The 27584-nt window shown below is 42.2% G+C and overlaps 1 protein-coding gene across 1 annotated transcript in view; it reads right to left on the bottom strand.

Moving 5' to 3' along the window:
- The window catches only part of RNF24 (ring finger protein 24), a 97993-nt gene extending 72032 nt beyond the window's left edge, over positions 1-25961 (bottom strand). Inside the window, exon 1 of the mRNA XM_004090139.3 lies at positions 25816-25961. The gene's annotated coding sequence lies outside the window, so the exon portion shown is untranslated. The remainder of the gene's footprint in view (positions 1-25815) is intronic.
- Positions 25962-27584: the final 1623 nt, after the last annotated feature.

A 27584-nucleotide genomic window follows, 5' to 3' on the forward strand; every position in this document is an offset into this window, starting at 1 on the left:
CAAACCTCTTACTCTTCCCATGAGAACCTGCTGCCTTCCATGGACCTTGATAAGCCTGGACTACACTGGTAGGGTTAGAATGGATACACAAGTAAAAACAATTTCCGTGGTTGGTTCCTGTGGGCAGTTAGTATGCTGATGCATCTTGGATCATCTTCATTGCCTTAGAGAACCTCCAGAAAGGCCAACACCATAATTCCTAAATAACTGGCAACAAGGTATATATTTTTAAACTTTTTATTTTGAAATAATTTTCGATTTATAGAAAAGTTGCAAGAGTTCCCAAATACCCTTCGCCTAGCTTCCCCAAATGTTAAAATCTTACATAAGGATAGTAGAAAGATAGGAAATCAACAGATATAATACTATTAACTAAAATACAGGCTTTATGCAATTTTCACCAGCTTTCCCACTAATATTCTTTTTCTGTTCTAGGATCCCACATTGCATTTAGTTGTATCTCTTTAGTCTCCTCCAATCTGTGACAAAGAACTGTGTCTTTTAAATTAAAATTAATCAATGTTCATTTTATTCTGAAAATGTCATGTCACTTCTCGAAACAGCATTGAATATTGAAAACCTGCTTTGGGAATTGCTAGGTCTATGAGATAATCAAGAAAACATCCTGAAATAAAGAGTCAGAGTGGCCCTAAAGATAGAAAAAAGAAAGTCACTCTTTAAAAAAAGGTAGGAATTGGCTGTGACAATCTGAATGTATCAGTTGTATTTGTGACACCTGTCCATCAACAGTCAGTTATAACTCCCTGGAAAAGCACAGGGTTAAAACATCTACCTCTGGAGTATAACAGATAGAAATCAATACAACTCTGTTTAATGGAGCAGTCATTAAAGAGTTGTTTAATTTGTTTTAAATTAAAGGAGTTGAGTTTGTTCATTCTACAGACAGGGTAAATTAATAACTAAATTCAAGTATACAAAGGTGATTGGAAGGCACTAAATTTTCTCTACATAGTGATCTCCTTTTCTAATTGGTAGCATAAAGTTGCTGAGCTGTCAGTGATCCTAATTCAAACCCAAACCCCTGGGAAAGGTGAAGAGTCTTTGGACCCTGTTGAAGCTACTCTGGGAGAAGTGTCAACAGGGTTCTCTATAGACCTTGACAGCTCACTTCTTATTCTTGAGGATTCTAGATTGAGCACATTAATTCCAGGACTTTAATGGTGAATTCTTAGTTACCCAAAAAGGTATCAGAATTCCTACAGGAGTTTAGAATCCCTGAAGACAAAAGACTAGAAGGCATAAACTGCATGTACTAAAAGTGAAATAAAGAAGTTTAGTAAACCACAAGCACTTCTAGAGTGGTAAAACAGCAACAAGCTAACAAATGAAAAATGGAAGATTCTTTCATTGTACAGCCTTAAAAGTGAGAGAAAACAATGTCACTGATAGTTTAGCAATTCATAGCCAGGAACTGAGAGCAAATTAGAGGAAGCTGCATGGCACTAAGTAGGTTCCATGAAAGATGGCATAGCAGAGGCATTAACCTTGCAGAGTTGAGTTTAGCCACGCCCCACCACTAGGACTTGTAGGCAAATCTCAATGTCCCATCTATAAAATAGGGAGAGTTACCCACATCCACCTCTGGGGTGTGCCTGGCATATAGTGAGTGCTCATCATTTCCATCAGGTCTCTTTTTGTTCTCTGGTGTGAGGCTGGCATCGGGGTTAGGAATCATTTGGGCCTGAGCCACACCTCCCTGGGCCACTCTGGGTTTGATCTACATCTTTGAGCCTGAACCACAAGTGGACTCCTTTCTGAAGTGACAGGGGCAGGGTACAGAATACTGAGAAACAGACATTAGTTTAGCTACATTTCTTCAACAACAATTTCCAGATAGCCAACTTGTATAAATTAAAAGCCTATCTGTTTTTAGATCTAAATTTTGCAGAAGGAAAATTCTATAGCCACAAAACAGCATCTAAGACGTTCATGACTAATTCAGCATTCTTCAAACGGTTATGAATCAGCAAAGTGTGCAGGCTGCCTGGTAGTTTGACACTGGTGATAATTACCTTGCATTTCTAGATATTACAGTCCTAAGCACTGCCTGAAAGTCTCCCCTTTGTCTACTAGGATCACCTCATTCTTTTAAGAAAGATATGTGAAGACTTCGTCTTTAAAATGATTTTAGGCAGCCAATGGAAAAACTGAGACGATGGGACAGATCAAATGTTCTTTCAATATTTGGGGGGTGAATTTGGTTCTGCTGATTTTTTTTTTCAAAAATGCTGAAAATCACAATCATTTCAGAACAGTGAATAATCCTCTAAATGAGTCTTAAAGAATCAAGACTTGCAATTTCATTAGCCCTGAAAGCTCTCTTTCCTTTATAAAAATGTTTTACAAGACTGCTACTAATCTTCATCACACAAAGCGCTATTATTCTGGTTTTATAGATGGATATATTAAAGACTATACAAGTTTGTAATTTTTCTCTTCCTTCAAGATCAGGAATGAATGATGAGTGCCTCAGGTCATATGAAGCTGTACAAGATATATGCTCCCAGTAAGGTCACAGTACATCAAGGATTGGGTCTATTCTCTACTTCATCATTTTCCCCAGGGGCTCACAGACTCACAGGAAAAATTCACACTTAACCAAACTCACAAGAGGTTGGCTCATAAACCATAGTATCAACTCCAAAATTCAAACCAGAAAATATATTTAGCAGGTTTCTTTTGGAAGATTCCCTGCACTAACACAATTACAGAAAAGAGAATGACATATTCTTTTTAAAATATATATATTTTGTAGAGATCGGATCTTGTATATTAGTATATTCTCCGAATGGACATTTCCATTTAGAGAATCAGTATCGGCTACGAGAAATAGAAGCCTCCTTCTCTAGAGGAAGCTAGAGAATGGTAGCTGCTCTTTGGTTTTCCCTTTGTTTATCATTAATGAGTTTGTATCAGAGACTGATGGTTTTCTGTCCTACCCCACCCTCAATATCTGTTCTCCCTTTCTTCCACTTAATTAGAATTTTTGGCTGGGCATGTGACTACACTTCCTAGCCTTCCTTGCAGCTGTGCATGGCCATATGTCTCAGTTCTGGCCAATGTAACTGATGCACATGAAGTTGTCTGGGAATCATGCTTAACAGAACACTGACAGGTGCCTTCTATCTTCTGCTTCATCCCTTTCTCCATCCTGTACCTGCAATGGGTGCTACCATTTTCCTCAATAAAAATGAGGTTTACACCCAAGAGGAGGGCAGAGTGGTAAGAGAGAACTAGGAGCAAGTGGTAAAATGTCCTTGATGCCATGAAGCTCCATTCCAGATCTGTACCAACTTTTACATGAATAAGAAATACATTTTAGGCCGGGCGCAGTGGCTCACGCCTGTAATCCCAGCACTCTGAGAGGCCGAGGTAGGCGGATCACAAGGTCAGGGGATTGAGACCATTGTGGCGAACACGGTAAAACCCCGTTCTCTACTAAAAAAAAAAAATACAAAAATTAGCCAGGCGTGGTGGCGGGTGCCTGTAGTCCCAGCTACTCGGGAGGCTGAGGCAGGAGAATTGCTTGAACCCAGGAGGCAGAGGTTGCAGTGAGCCGAGATCGCGCCACTGCATTCCAGCCTGGGCAACCGACAGAGCGAGACTCTGCCTCAAAAAAAAAAAAAAAAAAAAAAAAAAAAAAAAAAAAAAAGAAGTACATTTTAATCTTATTTTAAGCCACTTGTTTCAGGTTTTCTGTCACTCACAGCTGAACCCTTCCAATATACTGATGTTCTAGGTAGGTCAGTACTATTTTAAATTATTTTGTATTCACAGACCATTTAGAATAACAGATCATGGATTCTAATTCTAGTTCAGAAAAATATAGGAATTTTTTTTTTTTTTTTTTTGAGGCAGGGTCTTCTTCTGTTGCCCAGGTTGGAGTGCAATGGTGTGATCATGGCTCACTGTAGCCTCAAACTCCCATGCCCAAACAATCCTCCCTCCTCAGCCTCCAGAGTAGCTCGAACCACAGACATGTGCCACCACGCCCAGCTAATTATTTTTTTTTTTCCACAGATGGAGTCTCCCTATGTTTCCCAGCCTGCTCTCAAACCCCTGGGCTCAAGTGATCTTCTTGCTTTGGCATCCCAAAGTGTAGGGGTTACAGATGTAAGCCACTGCACCTGGACAGAATAATATGGCTTTTGCTAAGACTATAGATACGTATGACACTACATTAGGCAACTAATTAGAATATAGGAAATCTAACATTACAATGTAATCTTTTTGATATGATGTAAGAAATAATGGGGACCATCGGCAATACATTTGCCAATTATTTTCACAGAACTATATTCAGCACTAATTAAGTATCACAGTCCAAATGCCCCACTTTTCAGAGGAAGAGATTGAGGCACAGAGACGCTGGGTTTTCAAAGTTAAAAGGCTGGCTTTTATTTTTTAAACTACATCCAAAAATTTGAGGGGGAATATGCTCTAAGGGTTGCACTTCTAAGTATCCTGTCCCCAACAGCTCATTTATACTAACATGCAATAATTGGTTATCCTGAAATAAAATACTTAGCATTCAGCCCATCAAGCTCACATAAGAATAAAAAATGTGGCCAGGCGTGGTGGCTCAGGCTTGTAATCCCAGCACTTTGGGAGGCCAAGGCGGGCAGATCACAAGGTCAGGAGTTCGAGAGTAACCTGACCAACAAGGTGAAACCCCATCTCTACTAAAAATACAAAAATTAGGCTGGGCATTGTAGCTCACGCCTGTAATCCCAGCACTTTGGGAGGCCGAGGTGGGTGGATCACCTGAGGCCAGGAGTTCGAGACCAGCCTGACCAGTATGGTGAAACTCCATCTGTACTAAAAATACAAAAATTCGCCAGGCATGGTGGGACATGCCTGTAGTCCCAGCTACTCGGGAGGCTGAGGCTGGAGAATCACTTGAACCTGAGAGGTGGAGGTTGCAGTGAGCCAAGATCGCACCACTGCACTCCAGCCTGGGCAACAGAGCGAGACTCTATCTCAAAAAAAAAAAAAAAAAAAATTAGCCGGGCCTGGTGGCGTGTGCCTGTAATCCCAGCTACTTAGGAGGCTGAGGCAGGAGAATTGCTTGAACCCAGGAGGTGGTGGTTGCAGTAAGCCGAGATCACGCCATTGTACTCTAGCCTGGGTGACAGAGCAAGACTCCATCTCAAAAAAAAGAAAAAAGTAACATGTGGCTGGGTGTGGTGGCTCACACCTGTAATCTCAGGACTTTGGGGGTCAAGGCGGGTGGATCATCTGAGGTCAGGAGGTCGAGACCAGCATGGTCATCATGGCGAAACCCCATCTCTACTAAAAATACAAAAATTATCCGGGCGTGGTGGTGTGCCCCTGTAACCCCAGCTACTCAGGAGGCTGAGGCAGAAGAACCGTTTGAACCCGCAAGGTAGGGGGTTGCAGTGAGCCAAGATCAGGCCACTGCACTCAGGCCTGGGTGACAGAGCAAGACTGTCAAAAAAACAAAACAAAACAAAAAACAAAAATGTAGCATGTAACCACAGATATTATATAAGAATGTCTGAGTTATGCAGGATAGTCGGGTGGAAAATTAGTTACAAGAGAACAGCAAATAAAAGTGAGAGTGTTGCAACAGTTTTATTTACAACAGTCCTATAGAGTTGCACGTTATTATCTTTGTACTGAAAGATTCACTAACAACCACGACATTATTCATCTATACAAATGCAGCTAAAAGGAATGATGGGACATGAATCTTTTCCACATTCTACACTAGAACACCATTCTTAGGTCTATAGCTACAGTAACTGTTTATAGGGCTTTTCTCCTCATTTGTGACTGAAGACTCATGAAACACTAGTCAATTTTCTTTGTTTAAAAAAAGTCAAGGCCGGGTGCAGTGGCTCACACCTGTAATTCCAGCACGTTGGGAGGCCGAGGTGGGCAGATCAGCTGAGGTCAGGAGTTTGAGACCAGCCTGGCCAACATGGAGAAACCCCATCTCTACCAAAAATACAAAATTAGCTGGGCGTGGTGGCGCATGCCTGTAATCCCAGCTACTCGGGAGGCTGAGGCAGGAGAATCACTTGAACCCAGGAGGCGGAGGTTGCAGTCAGCCGAGATCGTGCCATTCTACCCCAGCATGGACAACAAGAGGCGAAACTCTGTCTCAAAAAAAAACAAAAAACAAACAAACAAACAAAAGTCACTTCATCTCTTCTTCCTTCAGGATAAGTCAGTATATCTCTAAGAGCCTTAAGATAAAAAAGAACATGGATGAACCTTGAAAACATCATATTAAGTGAAAAAAGCCAGTCATAAAGGATACATTTTAAAAATTCCATTTATATAAGAGGCCCAGAATAGGCAAATCTATAGAAATAGAAAGTAGATTGGTAGTTGCTTAGAGCAAGGGAAGGGGGAGGAGCGGGGAGGATGAGGGGACTGAGGAGCGAAGGCCATTCTTCTTGGAATAATGATAACTAAAATGTTCTAAAATTGATTGTGGTGATAGACAACTCTAATATTCTAAAAGCCACTGAATTGTACACTTTGAGCGAACTATATGGGATATAAATTATGTCTCAATAAAGCTGTTAAAAAAAGGCAAAAGAGAATTGCCTAAAACAATCATCAAAAATGGTATTTTAATGGCCAGGAGCGGTGGCTCAAGCCTGTAATCCCAGCACTTTGGGAGGCCAAGGTGGGTGGATCACCTGAGGTCAGAAGTTCGAAACCAGCCTGGCCAACATGGTGAAACCCTGTCTCTACTAAAAATAAAAAAATTAGCCGGGTGTGGTGGCGCATGCCTGTAATCCCAGCTACTTGGGAGGCTGAGGCAGGAGAATTGCTTGAACCTGGGAGGTGGAGGCTGCAGTGAGCTGAGATGAAGCCATTGCACTCCAGCCTAGGCAACAAAAGTGAAACTCTGTCTCAAAAAATAAATTATATTAATGCATATACAATCTCCTTAAAAGTTAAGAAGTATGTAGTACAGTTAGGCAGTTACAATTTTTACATCATCTGACATCCACCGAAACGGAACTTCTAACCAGCCACAGTTCAGCAGCCAGGCTAAGCTGGCTGCATAACTGAACTCATATTTATAAAAAGAGGAGATCTGACATGTAGCAAAAATTGTTTGTTGTTATTCCTTGCTTAATAACAATCATCATTAGGAAAGCGTTTAATTAAAGGAGATAAACTACACTCACAATAACTGGAATATTCAATGATAATTATCCCCATTCGAGGCTAAATAGTGATTCACCAAGGCCAAATAGGTAACAAGTAATAGGGTCAAAACTTACTTGAATCCCACATGCTTTTCTGTATATCACCCTGCTTCTTTTTCACCTTTATGGAAATTTACTTGGAACTTACTGTGCAAAAATATATGTGGCCAGGAGCAGTGGCTCATGCCTGTAATCCTAGCACTTTGGGAGGCCGAGGCAGGCGGGTTACCTGAGCTCAGGAGTTCGAGACCAGCCTGGGCAACACAGTGAAACCCTGTCTCTACTAAAATACAAAAAATTAGCCGGGCGTGGTGGCGTGCGCCTGTAGTCCCAGCTACTTGGGAGTCTGAGGCAGGGTAATTGCTTGAACCCGGGAGGCAGAGGTTGCAGTGAGCTGAGATCACGCCACTGCACTCCAGCAGAGGTGACAGAGTGAGACTCCGTCTCAAAAAAAAAAACAAAAAACAAAAAACCTCATGAAGAGCCAGTTTTTTTCAAATTACAGGAACTTTTAAGTCAGATCATATGTAAAATGTCTGAAAAAATATTAAAATGATATCAGATCTAATAAACTCAGAAGTGAACTAAAACAATAAAATGTAGTGGGGTTATTCATCAAGTGTTTCTTACCACAAATGTAGCTTTCTGTAAATTCAGGCTGAATACGAGGCACATAAAATAGTTATTGACATGAATAAAGGTAAGACTGTAAATCCAAAACACATATTGGATGAAATGATTGAAATATTACTTAAAAGACAAAAATCACCCTTATTTCTGGTAGAGGAAAGAAAGCAGAATGTGTAAGATTTGTGGTCACCAAAGAACAAAGTTTCAGGCCAGCATGGTGAATCACGCCCGTAGCCCAGCACTTTGGCAGGCCAAGGTGGGAGGATCGCTTGAACCTAGGAGTTCAAGACCAGCCTAGGCAAGAGAGTAAGAACTCATCTCTATTAAAATTAAAAAACAAAACAAAAAACAAACAAACAAAAAAACAGCTGGGCATGCTGACATGTGCCTGCAGTCCCAGCTACTCAGAAGGCTGAGGTGGACAGATTGCTTGAGCCTGGAAGCTGAGGCTGTGGTAAGCTAAGATTGCACCACTGCACTCTAGCCTGGGCGACAGTGAGACCCTGTCTCTTAAAAAAAAAAAAAAAACAGGGCCGGGCGCGGTGGCTCATGCCCATAATCCCACCACTTTGGGAGGCCGAGGCGGGTGGATCACGAGGTCAGGAGATCAAGACCATCCTGGCTAACATGGTGAAACCCTGTCTCTACTAAAAATACAAAAAATTAGCCAGGCGTGGTGGTGGGCGCCTGTAGTCCCAGCTACTCGGGAGGCTGAGGCAGGAGAGTGGCATGAGCCTGGGAGGCGGAGCTTGCAGTGAGCCAAGATCGTGCCACTGCACTCCAGCCTAGGTGACTGAGTGAGACTCCATCTCAAAAAAAAAAAAAAAAAAAAAAAAGAACAGAGCTTCAAATGGCTGTGCTCTACCACTTTCTAGTCCCCATATCTCTACATACCTAACAAACAAGAAAACAGGACAAACGCTGATCGTGGGGCCCAAGTGCAGTGAGGTTCTGGTTGTATTAAACGAGGGCCAGGAGGCAACGGAATTGAAACAAAATTTCCTAGAAGAGATCTTTGAAGAGAGGAAGTTTGTCTTTTTCATCAGAATGGTGAAATCAACCCTACCGCTCAGCACCTAGCGCAAAGACTTGCACATAGTAGGTGTTCTACAAGCATCTGTTTAATTCAACAGGTAGGAAAATGTAATTTTCAGCACTACAACAATTTTAGAGCCTTGAAGAATAATCAACATTTGTGCTTAGCTCAACTGATTAAAAATTATACTGGTATTGTCTATGGTCTTTTTAGGCATCCCTTTATAATGGCATTCTTTTTTTTTTTTTTTTTTTTGAGTTTCGCTCTTGTTGCCCAGGCTGGAGTGCAATGGCGTGATCTCGGCTCACTGCAACCTCTGCCTCCTGGGTTCAAGCAATTCTCTTGCCTCAGCCTCCCAAGTAGCTGGGATTACAGGCACCCACCAACACGCCCAGCTAATTTTCTGTATTTTTAGTACAGGCAGAGTTTCATCGTGTTGGCCAGGCTGGTCTTGAACTATTGACCTCAAGTGATCTATCCATCTCAGCCTCCCAAAGTTCAGGGATTACAGGTGTGAGCCACTGTGCCCGGCCTATAATGGCATTCTTTACCTTTCAGAGAAGACTCACAGTGATATCATTTTTAAGTAAACAACATAATCAGTAAACATAGCAAGGGTTCCCTTATAGAGAAATCACAGTAGCACACACTTTTTTTTTTTGAGACAGAGTTTCGCTCTTGTTGCCCAGGCTGGACCACAATGGCGAGATCTCGGCTCACCACAACCTCCATGTCCCAGGTTCAAGCTATTCTCCTGTCTCAGCCTCCTGAGTAGCTGGGATTACAAGCATGTGCCACCAAGCCGGGCTAATTTTGTATTTTTAGTAGAGATGGGGTTTCTCCATGTTGGTCAGGCTGTTCTTGAACTCCTGACCTCAGGTGATCTGCCAGTCTTGGCCTCTCAAAGTGCTGGGATTACAGGCGTGAGCCACCACGCCCGGCTGGTAGAACATACTTTTAATGGCCTTCTCAAATAATATGATTAGAGGTTGTCTAGATATGGTTACTAGGCCAAGAACACCAACTTGTTTACTTTTCATCTGATACTAAGATAATTTTCCCCAGGATATATGAGTTCAGGAGATGAATAAAAACAAACTGACTTAAGGTAAAATGCAGCAGGACAAATAAGTAAGGCTTTACTGAGTATTACATACTCAGTAATTTAACTGCATAGGAATGTGAAGACATGAAGTTAAACAAAAGGTATTATCAGAAATGGTGATCAAGGGACAATCCCCCATAAAGTACAACTGAAATAAAAAGACTGATATTCAATGAAGAATTCTCTCTGCCTTTAAAAATATTTAGGCATTAATTCTACAATATACAACTTTCATTTCTTTAGTTACATGTAATTTCACAATAACATTGAAAATATTTTAGGGACGCACACACGTGAAAAACCCAGTAATGGCTGGAGAGAAATAATTAGAAAACATAAACAAGGCAAAGCATGTCCTGTGGTTTTCATTTCTGCCTGTTCAGATGATATGTACCCCACAGATCTGACTGGTCAAGCTCCTTCTGCTCAAAAGATTTAAAGCCAAATTAAAATGGGTGAAAGAAACAATTAAACAGAAACCAAAAGATCTGATTGTATTCAAACTAGCTGGCCTCAACAGTATAAGTCCTAGGGTAACTAAGAATTTGGAATCACTAAGTGATATTTCTGACAGATTATAAAACATGGGCAAATAAGGTCCCTGACTATTATAAAAAAACAAATTATCCTTATTTCAGTCAAGTGGAGGGGGGTTAGCAGAGATAGGATAAGGAGGGGAACAGTATTCTTTGTAAGCTAACCAGCTCTAGATCAAAGGTTTAGCTCTCTAAAAATATTATTTTAAGCAAACAAGTCTAGAAAAGATCATCACTATTTTCCTTTGCATCTTATTAAGGAAATAAATTTAAAAATAATGTGTGTTTGCAGTGTTTCTTTATCATTTGTCTTTGATTCCAGATGCAGGACCTATCTCTAGGAACTCAGTGGCATTTACCCTGCCAGAGACACTAGTTTATGAAGAATTAATGGATTAAACATTCGGTTGCACTTATAAGGAATGGGGGGTAGGCCAAGGCAACCCTGGTAATCCCCTGACTTTTTATGCTAATCTAGTACTCTTTCCTCTCTGCTGCTTGATTCTAGTCTATAAAAGCCTTCCATATATCCCGACTGTTAAAACAAAATATAAATCCTCAATTTAATTACCTCAATTTCTTTTACTCTGATTAAAACACATTATCTTTTATGAAGGATATAATAGTATAAAATTACTCATCAGTCTCTCATACAAACTGCATTTCAGAGTAACCCCAAAAAGCCCTACTTGATAAAGGAAAGGTCTTCTTTACGGAATTCCTGCGAGTAAATGTGGAAGAGGTAACAGAATAAGAAAATCAACATTTTGCCACCACAGAAGAAATAACTTACATTGACATGACCATCAGTGGAGTCTTTTAGCAACAATAGAAGTGGAGTAGCCAGACACTATGGGCAGTTGAATGTGATGCAATATTACACACCTAGTAACTATTCTTGCCAAAAAAACTTAAATTTGATTTTAATCGAGTCTCTAGAACTAATTTCCATTTATAGGAAACACACAGAACAGAGCAACAAACTGACACCATGATGAAGCAAGCAGACAAATCACAAATGTGAGAAATTCCACAGAATAACTGACCCAGTTCCTACAATGAGTCCATTACACAAAACAAAACAAAATGGGGAGGAGGAATTGCCCTAGACGTAAGAGACAAAATGACCAAATGTGATCTGGGGACTCTGAATCCCAGGGTGAACAAACCGTCTCTATAAAATATATTCCTGAGACAATCTGGCAAGCTGAACAAAGTCTAGCTATTAGATGAAACCAATAAGTAACTTGATTTTATTAGGTGTGAGGATGGCATTCTGGTTCTCTAAGACAATGTCCTTATTTTTTAGAGGTCCATATAGAAGTACGCCAGGGTGGCCGGGCGCAGTGGCTCATGCCTGTAATCCCAGCACTTTGGGAGGCCGAGGTGGGCGGATTCCTTGGGGTCAGGAGCTCGAGACCAGCCTGGGCCACATCGTGAAACCCCATCTCTACCAAAAATACAAAAATTAGCCGGGCGTGGTGGCTCATGCCTGTAATCCCAGCACTTTGGAGGCTGAGGTGGGTGGATCACGAGGTCAGGAGATCAAGATCATCTTGGCCAACACAGTGAAACCCCATCTCTACTAAAAATATAAAAAAATTAGCCCGGCGTGGTGGTGGGCGCCTGTAGTCCCAGCTACTCTGGAGACTGAGGCAGGAGAATGGCATGAACCCAGGAGGCGGAGCTTGCAGTGAGCCAAGATGGTGCCACTGCACTCCAGCCTGGACAACAGAGCAAGACTCCATCTCAAAAACAAACAAAAAACAAAAAACAAAACAAAACAAAACCTCAGCAAAGAAAGGCAAAAGATAAAAGGATAAATGAAACAAATGTGGCAAAATCTTGTTAATTGTTGAATCCCATTGATAGGCACAGGGGAGTACATTGTAGTAGTATCTACTTTTGGATGTGTTTACAATTTTCCATAATAAAAAAATTTAAAAGAAGAACCTCACTAGCAGAAAAGTCTGAAAAAAAAGTATTAAAATATTAATCTCAGGTAGAAAACAAAAGGATCAATGAAAAAAAAGTCATGGCAGTTGATTATTTAGAAACAGAATAAGTTATATGGAAAATATCATTTTTTCCTCATATATGACCAGACAGCTATATAATATAAATATTGTTTCCTGAAGTAGGTTATTTCACTGGAAATCAACAGTAGATAAAATACAGTTTTTATATAATACATTAAAAAAAAAACTTTAGGAATGCAGCTGTCCATTTACTCCCCTTAGAACTGTGTCATGCTTTTATATAATTCTGGAGTTCTAAATGGATGGTGGTAGTGAATTGAAATAGAGAAAATGAAGACACAGAAAACAGAAGTCACGGCTGCATTCCGAACTGAATGCTGCGAATTTTTCTTTTTCTTTTCTTTTTTTTTTTTTTTTTTTTGAGACAGTCTCTGTCACCCAAGCTGGGGTGCAGTGGTGTGATCTCAGCTCACTGCAACCTCTGCTGCCAGGGTTCAAGTGATTCTCCTGCCTCAGCCTCCTGAGTAGCTGTGATTACAGGCGCCTGCCACGGCACCCGGCTAATTTTTTTGTATTTTTGTAGAGACAGGGTTTCGCCATCTGGGACAGGCTGGTCTTGAACTCCTGATCTCGTGATCTACCCACCTAGGCCTCCCAAAGTGCTGCGATTACAGGCGTGAGCCACCATGCCCGGCCCAGAATTTTTCTTTTTGTGTAATCATTTTCTAAGAATCCAGGGCCTCCTTCACATCCCTTCTGAAATAGTATTTTAACTTTTAATATGCAACATTTACAATATATTCCACACACAACGCTGACTAAGTTTCTCTGGAGGTCAATTTTCAAATTATCTTCCAAGCAATTCAAAGTAAACAGAACAGAAAATCAATAGTTTTCCAGAAACATCTTCAAAGCATAAAACATTTCATTTCTAATACAGCAGTAGTTCTTAACCTTTTCTTAGGGTTATGGAACCCTCTGAAAATCTATTTTGAAAGAAAATCTACATATTTCTTTCAAAGGGTTTTATCATTGTTTGGAAGGCCCCTGTTAGAAACTCCTGTTTTTTTTTTTTTTTTTTTGAGACAGAGTCTCACTCTATCGTCCAGGATGGAGTGCAATGGCGCGATCTCGGCTCACTGCAACCTCTGCCTCCTGAGTTCAAGAGATTCTCCTGACTCAGCCTCCCAAGTAGCTGGGATTACAGGCATGTGCCACCACACCTGGCTAATTTTTGTATTTTTAGTAGAGTCAGGGTTTCACCATGTTGGACAGGCTGGTCTCGAACTCCTGACCTCAAGTGATCTGCCCCACCTCGGCCTTCCAAAGTGTTGGGATTACAGGCGTGAGCCACCACGCCTGGCCAGAAACTCTTATAATATAGCATTCTTATGGATAAGCAACTCTAAACCAAGTACAAATTCATCAGCTCAACACTAAAGGCCTCCCATGAATTGGCCCAGACTTTTCATCCTCATTCCCCACTATTTCTCTAAATACCAGACTTTAGTCAAATGCATTAGTTATGGTTCCCTGAAGATGACTCCCTATCTTTTTTTCTTGATACTTCCACTATCTGCACATCCCAGGCTATCCCCAACTATCTTATAAAATTCTGTCCATCCTTCATAAAGTACCTCAAGCAATACAACCTCCATGAAACCTGCCTTGATCCCATAAACCTTCCCCTGAACTTCAATCTTCTGTCTTTCTATACTTCCAATATTTTTCCACACTTTGTATCATGGTCTGCTGAACACTTGTCTAATTTCGGATTCTGTGTGAGACAGTAGTCAAAGTAAAAATTATTACCAAGGAAAAATCTTACTCTCTTGAGTGGATTGAACGGTGGCCCTTAAAAAGATATGTACATTTCTTAACACAAGGAATCGGTGAATGTGACTTTATTTGAACTGACTTTATTTAAGAAAAAAAAAAAGGGTCTTTGCAGATATAATTTAAGGATCTGGAGATGAGAGCATTTTGGATTATTTGAATGGATTCTAGATCCAATGGCAAGTGTCTTTATAAGAGAGAAAGAGAAGACCATGTGAAGACAGAAGCAGAGACTGGAATGTGTGGAATCACCAAAACCTGGGGAAGGCAAGGAAGGATTCCCCTCTAGAGTCTTTGGAGGGAGCACAGCAACCCTGCTGTCACCTTGATTTTGGACTTCTACCTCCAGAACTGTGAAAGAACAACTTTCTGTTGTTTTAAGCCACTAAGTTTATAGTAATTGTGTTACAGGAATGTTAGGAAACTAATAAACCCCCTTTGCTCCATCTGATTCTGACAAGTCATTTTTATTTACTGCAGTAGTTCTGCAGGAGCATCAGAAGAGATTTAAAAAATATAGATTCCCCCCCCACCCCCCGGCCAAATCTCTTCTTATTCTCCAGCTATTCTCTGCAAAGATCTCTGCACTTCCATTATCAATAGCCCTCCAGAGGTGCCAGTACAGGATAACATCTGAATAGTAAAGAGACTGTATTCTTGTGAAAAGTTGGTAACATCCACTGTGACAGGTGGTGGGCTCTAGAGGATGAAGGCCTAGGTTCAAAACTGGACCCTGAACTTGTAAACCTGAACAGGTTACTTCTTTGACCTTTAGTTTGTCATCCATAAACAACTCTTTGAGGATTGCTGTAAGCAGTAAATAGGCAATATATTTAAAGCTACTGGCATAAAAGCTTTTTAGTATAGGTTAACCAATATGAAAGATGATTTTCTGAGTATAAAATTGCCCCTGGCTATTGATACACTGTTCTGTGATTTAAGAAAAAAAAATCTTACTACCCCGAAAATTCTATCTGCCCTGTTTACAGAGACAATCGACAAGTTTGAGTAAAAGCCTTTATTTAATTATAGCCATGCATGAGATTTCCAACACATTTCTGAAGAAGTTTTGCAACTTGTGGCCGGGCGCGGTGGCTCAAGCCTGTAATCCCAGCACTTTGGGAGGCCGAGGGGGGTGGATCACGAGGTCAGGAGATCGAGACCATCCTGGCTAACATGGTGAAACCCCGTCTCTACTAAAAAATACAAAAAAATTAGCCGGGTGTGTTGGTGGGCGCCTGTGGTCCCAGCTACTTGGGAGGATGAGGCAGGAGAATGGCGTGAACCCAGGAGGTGGAGGTTGCGGTGAGCTGAGATCGCGCCACCGCACTCCAGCCTGGGGGACAGAGAAAGACTCCGTCTCAAAAAAAAAAAAAAAAAAAAAAAAAAGAAGTTTTGCAACTTGTTTCATGCTGAAGAAAATGAATGAAAGCCTACACCTTCAATTTCCCTTCCCACCCATTTCCCACAAACTACATTAACTCATAATTTGACGTTTCATTATCTGTCAACTTTTTTCATTCAGTCCAAGATAAAGAGACTATTTAGACACAATATCTAGGTTCTATTTCAAATTTATATCACTGAGCATAATTTCACATGCTCAGATTTGGGAAGGAACAATAAACAGATACAGGTAGCTATAATTTTTTTTGGTTTGCCGAGATGAACTTAATAAACTTAACAGATACTGCAGCACCATTCAATCTCCAAATTTGAAAAAAAAATTAAGGCAACATAAAGCATACCGATGGACAGCAGTGAAGCTATTAATTTTGAGAATTCAATAAACACTGTCATCAAATGAACTGAATGCTCATTATTCTTACAGTATGATATTTGCACTTCTTTTGCTGTCAATTAAACAATTATGATATTAAATTTGCTAAAGGAAGTGAAGAACTGTATCTGATACAAGCACCTGTCTAATCGGGAAAACATAAGTATCATCAAAAGGAGAGACAAGCTAAGACTACATACATAATTAACCTTCTATAGAATCTATGGTTTATGGCTAGGCGTGGTGGCTCAAGTTTGCAATCCCCGCACTCTAGGGGCTGAGGCAGGTAGATCACTTGAGATCAAGACCAGCCTGGCCAACATGGTGAAACCCTGTCTCTACTAAAAATACAAAAATTAGCTGAGTGTGGTGGCGCATGCCTGTAATCCTAGCTACTTGGGAGGCTGAGGCAGAAGAATCGCTTGAACCCAGGAGGCAGAGGTTGCATTGAGCAGAAAGAGCACCACTGCACTCCAGCCTGGGTGACAGAGCAAGACTCCGTCTCAAAAAAAAAAAAAAAAGTCTATGGTTTACACAGGAGCAAACTTTACAACAAGTTGGAAAAATTTTCCTAATTCAAATGATCAAAACTTTAGAAGATGACAACAAAAGGAACAGGCAAACCTCACTTTAAGAAAAGTAGACAAATAAAAACAGGAACTTTGAAAGCAGGTAACCTGGAAGTTACTTACAATATAAAAACATTCACTACAGTTCATTGCAACTTTAATACACCCAACAACAGTGAATCCATAAAAATTCAAATTACAAGGCCGGGCACGGTGGCTCATGCTTGTAATCCCAGCACTTTGGGAGGCCGAGGCAGGCGGATCACGAGGTCAGCAGATCGAGACCACGGCGAAACCCCATCTCTACTAAAAATACAAAAAATTAGCTGGGCATGGTGGCGGGCACCTGTAGTCCCAGCTACTCGGAGAGGCTGAGGCAGGAGAATGGCGTGAACCCGGGAGGCGGAGCTTGCAGTGAGCCGAGATCGCGCCAATGCACTCCAGCCTGGGTGACAGAGCGAGACTCCATCTCAAAAAAAAAAAAAAAAAAAAAAAAAAAAAAAAAAAAAAAAAAAATTCAAATTACATTAAATTTCCAGAGCAAATTTGTAACATGAGGTTCACTTGTAACATTATCTAAAAAGCAGTTTCCTTTCCCTTGCCATTGCAGGCTTCCTCCAGCTCCCTGGGGTACTATGGAAGGCTAGTGCAACTCTGGTATCAGACTATCCTTAGGGCACATGGAGGGCCCAGGCCAGCTTTCCCAAGAGTGGCCAGCCAAAAGCAAGGCCACTGGCCAGCTACTCCTGGGCCAACTGGCATGGAACAAAGTGTCTGGTTCCTACCTCCAAAGCACAGGAGGCTCTGCCAGTTGGCTTTCAAAGGACTGCACTAGTTGGAATGCTCACAGTTCCTTTCAAACCATCTGGCATTCTTTTAGAACCCTCAATTTACCCAACACTACATTCTGAGATCTGAATTGCTCAGATGATTGAAGGAGTCCCCACTACCTACCTAGATAAGAAAAGAAAGAGGCAGAGCAAATGCTAAGTCAATTACTTCAAGAAACAGTTTCTACAACTAAAAATTGCTCTCAATTTTAGCTTGTATATTTTGTATTTTAAAATCTAAAATATTCCCATGATTATTAAGCAAACTTTCAAAATAAAAACCAAGACAAGTAATAAGAGAATAAGCTAAAACAGACTATTTAACATGCAGAAAATTTGTAGGAATCCCTTAGGGTTAGAAGTACCTGACTCTCCCTAGTCTGAACTTCTACAGAGCCTGTCTGTATTTTTTATGTGGTCCTCAGAATATACTTTGTACTGCTATATATATTTACCATCCCAGCTAGCTAGTAGGTGAAAAGAACATTGTCTTATAGCTGCTTCAAAAGAAAAAAAAATTCTGTTGATGATATATCGGGTGTTTTTAAAGCTCCATTTCCAGAAATAAGAAAACTTAATGTGGAATAACATGAAGAAAGAACCTCACCTCTGAGAAAACCAAATAAACAAAGAACAGGACTTGGCTTGAAACAAAAATATTTTATCAAGTGATCAAAATGATTTATTGGCTGGGCATGGTGGCTCCTGCCTGTAATCCTAGCACTTTGGCAGGTGCTGGTAGGGTCACTTGAGCCCAGGAGTTTGAGACCAGCCTGGACAACATAGTGAGACCCTGCCTCTACAAAAAAAAAAAAAAAAAATTAGTCTGGCATGCTGTTGTGTGCCTGTGGTCGCAGCTACTTGGGAGGTTGAGGTGGGAGGATTGCTTGAGCCCTGGAGGTTAAGGCTGCAGTGAGTTGGAAATCACACCACTGCACTCCAGCCTGGGTGACAGAATGAGACTCTCTCTCTTAAAAACAAACACACACACACCCCCCACACAAAACCATGAACAGCTGAATCATCATATTGATAGCCCATATACCCTAGAAGATACAGTATTTTGAACAAAAATATTACAGAGACCAAGTCAGAGTCAAATATTATAAACTGGAGAAGGCTATAATAATTACTATTATTTTTCATTGAGTTTACTCCCAAGACAAATACTGAGTTTAGCATTTTACATATTATCTCATTTGGAACACAAAACAAACACATGAGGTAGGAACTATTATTAACCACATTACAAATGAAGAAAGAGAGAGGTTAGGAAACCTGCTGGAGGTCACATAGCAAAAAGTGAAAGAACTGGAATTCAACTCCAAGCAGTCTGATGCCAGAGTCCAGGTGCAAGACTGCATATATATATATATATATATATATATATATTTTTTTTTTTTTTTTTTTTTTTTTTTTTTGAGACAGAGTCTTGCTCTGTCGCCCAGGCTGGAGTGCAATGGCACAATCTTGGCTCCCTGCAACCTCCGCCTCCCGGGTTCAAGCAATTCTCTGTCTCAGCCTCCCGAGTAACTGGGATTACAGGCACCCGCCACCACACCCGGCTAATTTTTTGTATTTTTAGTAAGATGGAGTTTCACCATCTTGGCCAGGCTGGTCTTGAACTCCTGGCCTCATGATCTACCCGCCTCGGCCTCCCAAAGTGCTGGGATTACGGGCATGAGCCACCATGCCCGGACCAAGACTGCCAATATTAAGTCATACTTGTGAAAGAATGAAATGTAACATAGGGCAAAATTTGATCATTAATATACTTTTCATAATTGTTTCAACTCTTAAGTGTAGCAAAAAATGGTGAGTAATTAAAAAACATGGATTCTCTTGTTAGAAATTTTTAAAAATCAAAAGCTATTTTACCAGGTCAGTTGTGCTTCTTTTGCTCATGTATTGAGTAGATACTTGGGCCACCTGCTGTCCTAGGGGACAGAGTGGTAAACAGGACAGATGAGGTCCTTGCGTTCCTGGAGCTCACCTTCTATTAGGGGTAAGTCACACAAAAATTATTAAACAACAGAATTTCAGAGGGTGGTATGTACTATAGAGGAGGTAGGGAAGACACGTAAACTTCTCTTTTGAGAGACTTAACCATGTAGGTAAATAGAAAGAGATAGAAGAGGGTCAGGGAAAAGTTGTTTGCTGAAGCTTATTCTGATTTTAAAGATGGGCAACATCACGGCATGTGTGTATGCTGACATGGATAGCCCCCTGGAGAGTTGCTGATGATGCAAGAGAGAGGGCAAAAATGCAAAAGCTGTGAGATATGAGGGGGCATGAGGTATAGAAGATGAGAGGAGGAACACAGTAGAGAGGGGAGCTTGCCTCTGATAGGAGACAGAAAACATGGGTCTAAGGAAGGCAGATTTCTAGATTTGGTTGGGGGGAAGATGAGTGGTTTCTGTCTGATATCTCCTAAACCCTCAATGAATTATGAGGTCAGCTTATCTGAGTAGGACGGGTGGGTTGCTGATGAGTTTAAAGAGTGGAGAGAAGTTATGAAATAGTGATAGGCAAAAAGATCTTATTAGGAATCAATGGTAGCTTTGCCGGGCAGTGCTGAGTGTCTACTCCAGATTTTTGGTCATGAATCTGAAGTTCTCTTGTAATATCCAGCCCCTTGGGTGGTGTCATGGAAAAGCCAAATGAATGATAAAGCAGCTATAAATAGAAAAAAAAGGATTTTTAATTTTAAAATTTTTAAAGAGTAAACAAAGGATGTTTTAAAAATATGTATCCAAATTAGCCAGGCATGGTGGCAGGCACCTGTAATCCCAGCAACTGGGGAGGCTGAGGCAGAAGAATCACTTGAACCTGGGAGGCAGAGGTCGGAGTGAGCTGAGATCATGCCACTGCACTCCAGCCTGGGTTAAAGAGTGAGACTCTGTCTCAAAAAAACAAACAAACAAAAAAGGCCAGACACGGTGGCTCACGCCTGTAATCCCAGCACTTCGGGAGGCTGAGGTAGGCGGATCACGAGGTCAGGATTTCAAGACCAGCCAGACCAACATAGTGAAACCCCGTCTCTACCAGAAATACAAAAATTAGCTGGACATGGTGGCGCATGCCTGTAGTCCCAGCTACTCGGGAGGCTGAGGCAGGAGAATCCCTTGAACCTGGGAGGCAGAGGTTGTGGTGAGCCGAGATTGTGCCACTGTACTCCAGTCTAGGTGACAGAGTGAGACTCCATCTCAAAATAATAATAATAATAATTATATGTATCCATGAGATAAACACAAACATACTGACAATGTTCTGTGAAGCTGTGATTTATGCAGCTCCTCTTGCTTCCATCTTCTCATCACAGAAATTCTTGCAAACAATATATTTGTCACATTTAATAATGACATATTTAATCATGAAGCTCAAGATAGTTTCTTTTTGGTCATTTCTTTTTTTGTCATTTCCTAAGGTGGATTTTTAAAAAATGCACCTGACAGCCGTCATGTTGGTTCATTTCACTGCTTAAAAGAAACTCTCTCTGATGTCAATTAATATTTTCATTGATGATTTCATTTAAAAGTAAAAAAACTTAATCCCCTCTCTCAATGAACACATACACATCTACAGTGCTTAATCTCAATGCCTGAACAGTGGTCACAAAGAAAATGGGAAGGGAGATGCTGGCCTGATGGTGCTGGGCACCTAGCAGTGCCAGGTGCATGCTCTTGATCTTGCAGCTGTGCTCTTAAAACACAATGCTCAAGATCCAAAACGTTCGGGGGAGAATTCCTGTCTGCACAGGTTCAAGAGGAGGAAACAAGGACCCCACTGCTTGATGGAGGCACAAAGAACAACACAAAGAATAGCATATTGGGTGAGATGGGGGGAGTGTGCACACACATATATGTACAGCCATTTTTGGAAAATACAATCTACCCCACAAGCAAAAGTAAAAAAAATATCTATTCCAAGGTACATCATGAAATGTCAGGAACGCCAGGGATAAACTGAAGATCGTAAAATCTTCCAGAGTGGGAAGAAAAAGGGAATGAGGATTAAAATGACATTGGACTTCTCAATAGTGACACTGGAAGCTAATGGAACAATGTCTTCAAAACAGTGACATTAATTTTCAATCCAGATTTTAACACCGAGCTAAACTACCATTCAAGAGTGAAGGTAAAATGAAGGCATTTCCAGACATGTAACTTCTGAATTCAGGAAGGAATTTCAGATTTTGTATGACCCTTTCTCAGGACGCTACTCAAGAATAAGGAAGACACAGGGTCCAGGAAATAGAAGACCTAACACAGGAGGAAGGCAAAGGGAATTCCCAAGATGATGACAAAGGGAAGTCCCAGGATGATGGCTATGCAGTAGTCCAGGGAACAAACAATTCCAGACTGCAGTAGGAGAGAGGGGGCTCCAGCAGGACCATCTCCTGGGGAAAAGATATGAAAGTGAGTGGTTACCTGAGAATATTCAAAGATAATCACTTTTGTCATAGAGTTTGAATGAATTAGTGACTGATACAAAGAAAACTCAGCAAATGAAAACCAAACAAACAAAAGAGGCAATTATTTAATTCAAGAGCAACACAAGTTGTTCAAGAAGAAAACACAGTAATAGTACCCTACGTGGCTCATCTGTGAATAACAAGTACACTGTCAGTCATATAAATACTGAATACCGACCTAACTGTCAAGTATGAGTGGGAAATGGAAGGATAGTTATGTGAGACAGTTAAGTCTTCAACTTCCAAAATAGAAGTCCACAGATAATATCCAAAAGTGAAGAGCTACGAAATAGCAGTATAAACATTAAAAATGAAATAAGTATAAAGGTAAATACTAAAAGAAACCAGTAAGAGTTGAGAGTGGTTGAACTATATAATATATAAGACTGCTGATTTTGATTTTTTCTCAGTCTAAACATGGCAATTTCATATGATTCAAGCTAACACATTGTAATAACATTTTACTGATCTTAGAATAAACTCCCATTTAAAACAATAAACAATTATTGGCCGGGCACAGTGGCTCACACCTATAATCACAGCACTTTGGGAGGCTAAGGCAGGCAGATGGCTTGAGGCCAGGAGCTCAAGACCAGTCTGGCCAACATGGCAAAACTCTGTCTCTACTAAAAACACAAAAAAAATTAGCCAGGCGTGGTGGCCAGTGCCTGTATTCCCAGCTACTCGGGAAGCTGAGGCACGAGAATCAGTTGAACCTGGGAGACGGAGGCTGCAGTGAGCCGAGATCATGCCACTGCACTCCAGCCTGGGGGACAGGGTGAGACTCCATCTCAAAAAAAAAAACAAAAAAAAACCCCAAAAAACAAAAAAGCAATTATTGATAGAGAATGCTCAATGGAAAAATAAATTACTTTTTATTATGAGACATTATTGGGAGGATAATAGATCCTAGTTAACAAAGTGTTACCATATATGCTCTTACCATCACTAACATAATATTACTATTCTAATGAATAAATATTTACTATTAAAACAGCACTTAACATTATTTTATCTATTTTAATGATCTAAAAGTTAGTTTAGAATTTTTCTTCAATCATCATACTACAGAATGCTAAACTATGGGCTGGCAAATACTTTGATTAACAGAATGCTGAATAACAAGGCCAGGCTGTGTTTAGGTTCCTTTGTTGATATTAAAAATAGCTAAGTCACTCTTGCAAAATTAAACTTCCATGAAATTGCGATACTGTGCAAGCCTATTTCAGTGATAATTCCGGTTATGCTACTCTGTTTATCTAAGACTTCCCCTTATGGTTTGTTTTAAGGAGACTCCTAAAAAATGTCTTATGCAGTCAAGACAGGCAGTTTATAAATGTATTGGGTTACTTCAACATTAGTGACTTTAGTTAATAAAGCTCTTGTTTGTTTTTTCTGCTTCATTTTTCCTTCATAAAAGCTCTTGTTTTAAATTAACTTATCTGAATTAAATTAATTGATATTAAGATTTTATTTAAATCATGCATTAAAACCAAAACGTCCCCAATTGAAAAATCAACTTTCATTAATTTTTTTTACTCTTACAAAAAAGAATTTGAACTTGGTAAGAATTTTACTAAGAATAATGTATCCTGAACTGACCATGGAAAATTTCCCCTCCAAATTAAAAGCAAATGTTTTAAACAGAGGGAATATACATAAACAGATGCTGTGGAAGACTGCTTAGTTTACATTTCATTTTCCACTGAAAACTACTAGGAATTAAAATACATGTGATTTTTAAAAATATTAAAGAGAATCTTAAAGAAAACAGAACTCATACAATTATTCTTATCATCCAATATAGGCGCCTCTTAATTTTTTAAAACCGCTATTTTGAATCCAAAGATCATAATAAAAATATCTTTTTTTTTTCTTTTTTTTCAGACGGAGTTTCGCTCTCGTTGCCCAGGCTGGAATGCAATGGCGCGATATAGGCTCACTGCAACCTCCGCCTCCGGGGGTTCAAGCGATTCTCCTGCCTCAGCCTCCTGAGTAGCTGGAATTACAGGCGCTCGCCACCATGCCCGGCTAATTTTTTGTATTTTTTTAGTAGAGACAGGGTTTCACCATGTTGGCCAGGCTGGTCTCAAACTTCTGACCTCTGGTGATCCACCCACCTCGGCCCCCCGAAGTGCTGGGATTACAGGTGTGAGCCACCGCACCCAGCCCATAATAAAAATATCTTGGAGGTGTGTTTCTTGTAAATGAGTGGCTAATTTCCTAACACCCTGTAAAAGTATACGGTAAAGAAGAAACTGAAAATCATCATGCAACCAGAGTTAACAACTATCTTGCAAAATTCATATAATTTGTTTTAAAACCAAAATAGCAAGGAAGAGCTGGTGCTATCCCAGTAGCCTCTTTTTAATTGGTCTACATCAACTGCAACTCTTCATAACTTTACCAACACAACAAAGTCAGGCAGGCAGTCTGACAGTCAACATTTGTGGGAACCTACAGAGCTTCCTTCTCTCTCTGGGGATGAGGACAATGAAAAAAGGTGTTCTGTTTTCCAGTAGTCCTGTAAGAGGAGCCATTGAGCTGGGCTGTACAACCAGACAACAGAACACAGGAAAATTCACATCAAAGCAAGGGCGCATGCCAGGGTAATACGCAATAAAACCCTCTGCCAAAGCATTAAGGGAAAAAAAAAAGCAAGGAGGCAGAGAGAACCTGCTGGACCACCTTCTTATTAACACAGGGAGGCAGAAAGAAACAAAATCTGCCTGTATTCAGGAGCGGAGAAAACTGTGTCCTAGCTATATTGGAGTATTCCTATAGACATGTTTATGAGCATTCGGACAAATTATCAATGAACTAAACCCAGAAAGCAGTGTCCTATACGTTGGAGTATTCCTATGTAGAAAGACATGAGAATCTTACCATTAAGCCCCAAAAGGCGAAGTATTCTAGAAATACAGATATATGAGAATTTAGATGCACATTTCCAATGCATAAAATCCGCTGGTTTCACAGTGAGAAAAAACTGTTTGAAATAACATCAGGTAAAGAATTGGGTAAAGGTGTGATGCAGTTATATCCCCTCCCCTTTTCCTCATACCCTTTTTCACAATCTCTGATTCTCTGATTTCATAGATGTCCCTTTCACTTGAATGCGCGCGCACACACACATACATACACACACACACACACACACACCCCTCATTAGGTCTCCAGAAACAAAGGAGGGTCCTTAATTCTCCGGCCTGTGGAACCACACACGCCCCCTGCCCACAGATGGTGACTTTCATTAATGAGTAAGCCGAGAGAAGAGGTCTCCACTCCGACCACTGCCATACACACTGTGACAACGGGGCACGAGACAAGCGCCACAAAGAAAGGGGAGGAGTGGACGGGGACCAGGAAAACACTGCCACGCCGCACCCCCCAAGGCGCGCGCCCACAGCCAACGCTGGGGCAGCGTCCTCGCCATCCTCCTCCTCGCCTCCCAGCTCATCCCAGCCGCCTCCCACGCCCGGGGACCCGATGCCAGGGCTTGGACGAGCAGGACGTGCGGAGGCCCGCGCACCTTCCCTCCGTGACCTCCAGGTGACAGCCCCGCTCCGCCCTTTGTGCGGGACTCACCCTCCAGTCCCAGGGCCGCGCCGGACCCTCCTCCGTGTCCCTCCTCAGCCTGGAGACACCGCCTCACCCCTGCACACCGCGCCCGGCCCGCCGAGGCGCCCCGAGAGTGTGTGTGTGTGTGGGAGGCCGGCGCGGGCCCGCGGTCTCCTCAGCATCCCGAACCCGGACCGGCTCGGTCGCCCAAACCCCAGCCCGGGGGCGGCGGCCGCGGCGCCCCCGCCCTCGCTCGCTCACTTACTCGGGCGTGCCGGCGGCAGCGGCAGACCAGCGGGACCGTCAGCGCCCTGTGGCGGGCGGCAGGCTGCGGGCGGCGAGCGTCTGTCCGGACAGAGCGCGGCGGAGGTGGCGGCGGCTCACTGCGCGCGGCGGCCCCTCGCGAGGGGCGGGCCCGGCGGGGGAGGGGCGGGCGCCGCGCCTCTCATTCATGCCGCGGGGGCGGGGTGAGGGACCCGGATGCCCGGGCAGTCCCCACCCACCTCGCGGAGGGCTCGGCGGCTTCAGAGTCTGCAGTGCGCAGGCGCGGCGCTCACTGGCCAGGCCTGGTGCCGCCCTGCCCGCTGACTGTTCAGGTTAGAACTACGCCAGACAGGCCGGGCGCGGTGGCTCACGCCTGTAATCCCAGCACTTTGGGAGGCTGAGGCGGGCAGATCACGAGGTCAGGAGATCGAGGCCATCCTGGCTAACACCATGAAACCCCGTCTCTACTAAATGCAAAAAATTATATTAGCTGGGTGTGGTGGCAGGCGCCTGTAGTCCCAGCTACTTGGGAGGCTGAGGCAGGAGAATGGCGTGAACCCGGGAGGCAGAGCTTGCAGTAAGCCGAGATCGTGCCACTGCACTCCAGCCTGGGCGACAGAGCGAGACTCTATCTCAAAAAAAAAAAAAAAAAAAAAACTACTCCAGACAGACCTTCTCCATCGACCGTTTAGTATTTTTGCGTGCCCTACAAGCATTTTTAAAAGTGAAAGCTTGAGGCCGGGCGCAGTGGCTCAGCCTGTAATCCCAACACTTTGGGAGGCCAAGGCGGGTGGATCACCTGAGGTCAGGAGTTCCAGACAAGCCTGACCAACATAGAGAAACTCTGCCTCTACTAAAAATACAAAATTAGCTGGGTGTGGTGGTGCATGCCTGTAATCCTAGCTACTTGGGAGGCTGAGGCAGGACAATCACTTGAACCCGGGGAGCGGAGTTTGCAGTGAGCCAAGATCGCACCATTGTACTCCAGCCTGGGCAACAGAGCAAGACTCCATCTCACAAAAAAAAAGTGAAAGATTGGAATGCCACCCCTTTCCTAGCATGCAGCTTGAGAATCCCCAGAGACACAAGAATGGTCACGGTGGTGCCCATTGGTTTGATGGGGAGATGGTATGCACCACACCCTCCTCCATCTGCCCCTCCTGCTGCAGCCTTTCAGCTGAGTGCTAGAACCTTGGTGATGGATGAGACCTAGACTCTGCCCAGATAGTGGAGAGAGGTGTGTGCAAGAAACAGTGCATTCCTTTATTTACATCCACTCCTCAACCTCCGGCTCCCATTCTACAGGGCAGGCAATAAATTGACCTGCGATTTTGGGAGGCTCAGCTCTTCCTGCAATACCAAGGCCTGGGGTCTAATGCAAGGATCTGGGGAGTCCTCTCTTGTCATTAGCAGGCAGTGTATTCTGCAGATACTCTCTTGTTCCCATTGCCTTGTCTCTGCCACTCCTGGGGCATGAAAGTTTCTGGAAAGGCTGGGAGCCTGCAGATGGAATGGCTGTGAAGCTCCACAGCTGAGAGTGTGTGTGTGCACTGCAGCTCAGGGCTTGCAGAAATGATTGCCCCCTCTTCCTCAGTCTCCATGTGTCCCCCAGAAGTTCTCCTTCCTTCTCCTATCTCTCAGGCCCCATGATATAAACCATAAACAGCTCAGTAGCTTAATTTTGGGAAGCAAAAGTCATCATGGCAAGCGCCTAGAGGCATGTTCCTTCTGCTTTGGCAAACCATTAACCACCAAGGCAGGGAGGAAGTA

Source organism: Nomascus leucogenys, chromosome 13 (assembly GCF_006542625.1).
Source record: "Nomascus leucogenys isolate Asia chromosome 13, Asia_NLE_v1, whole genome shotgun sequence".
Taxonomy (NCBI): Eukaryota; Metazoa; Chordata; class Mammalia; order Primates; family Hylobatidae; genus Nomascus; species Nomascus leucogenys.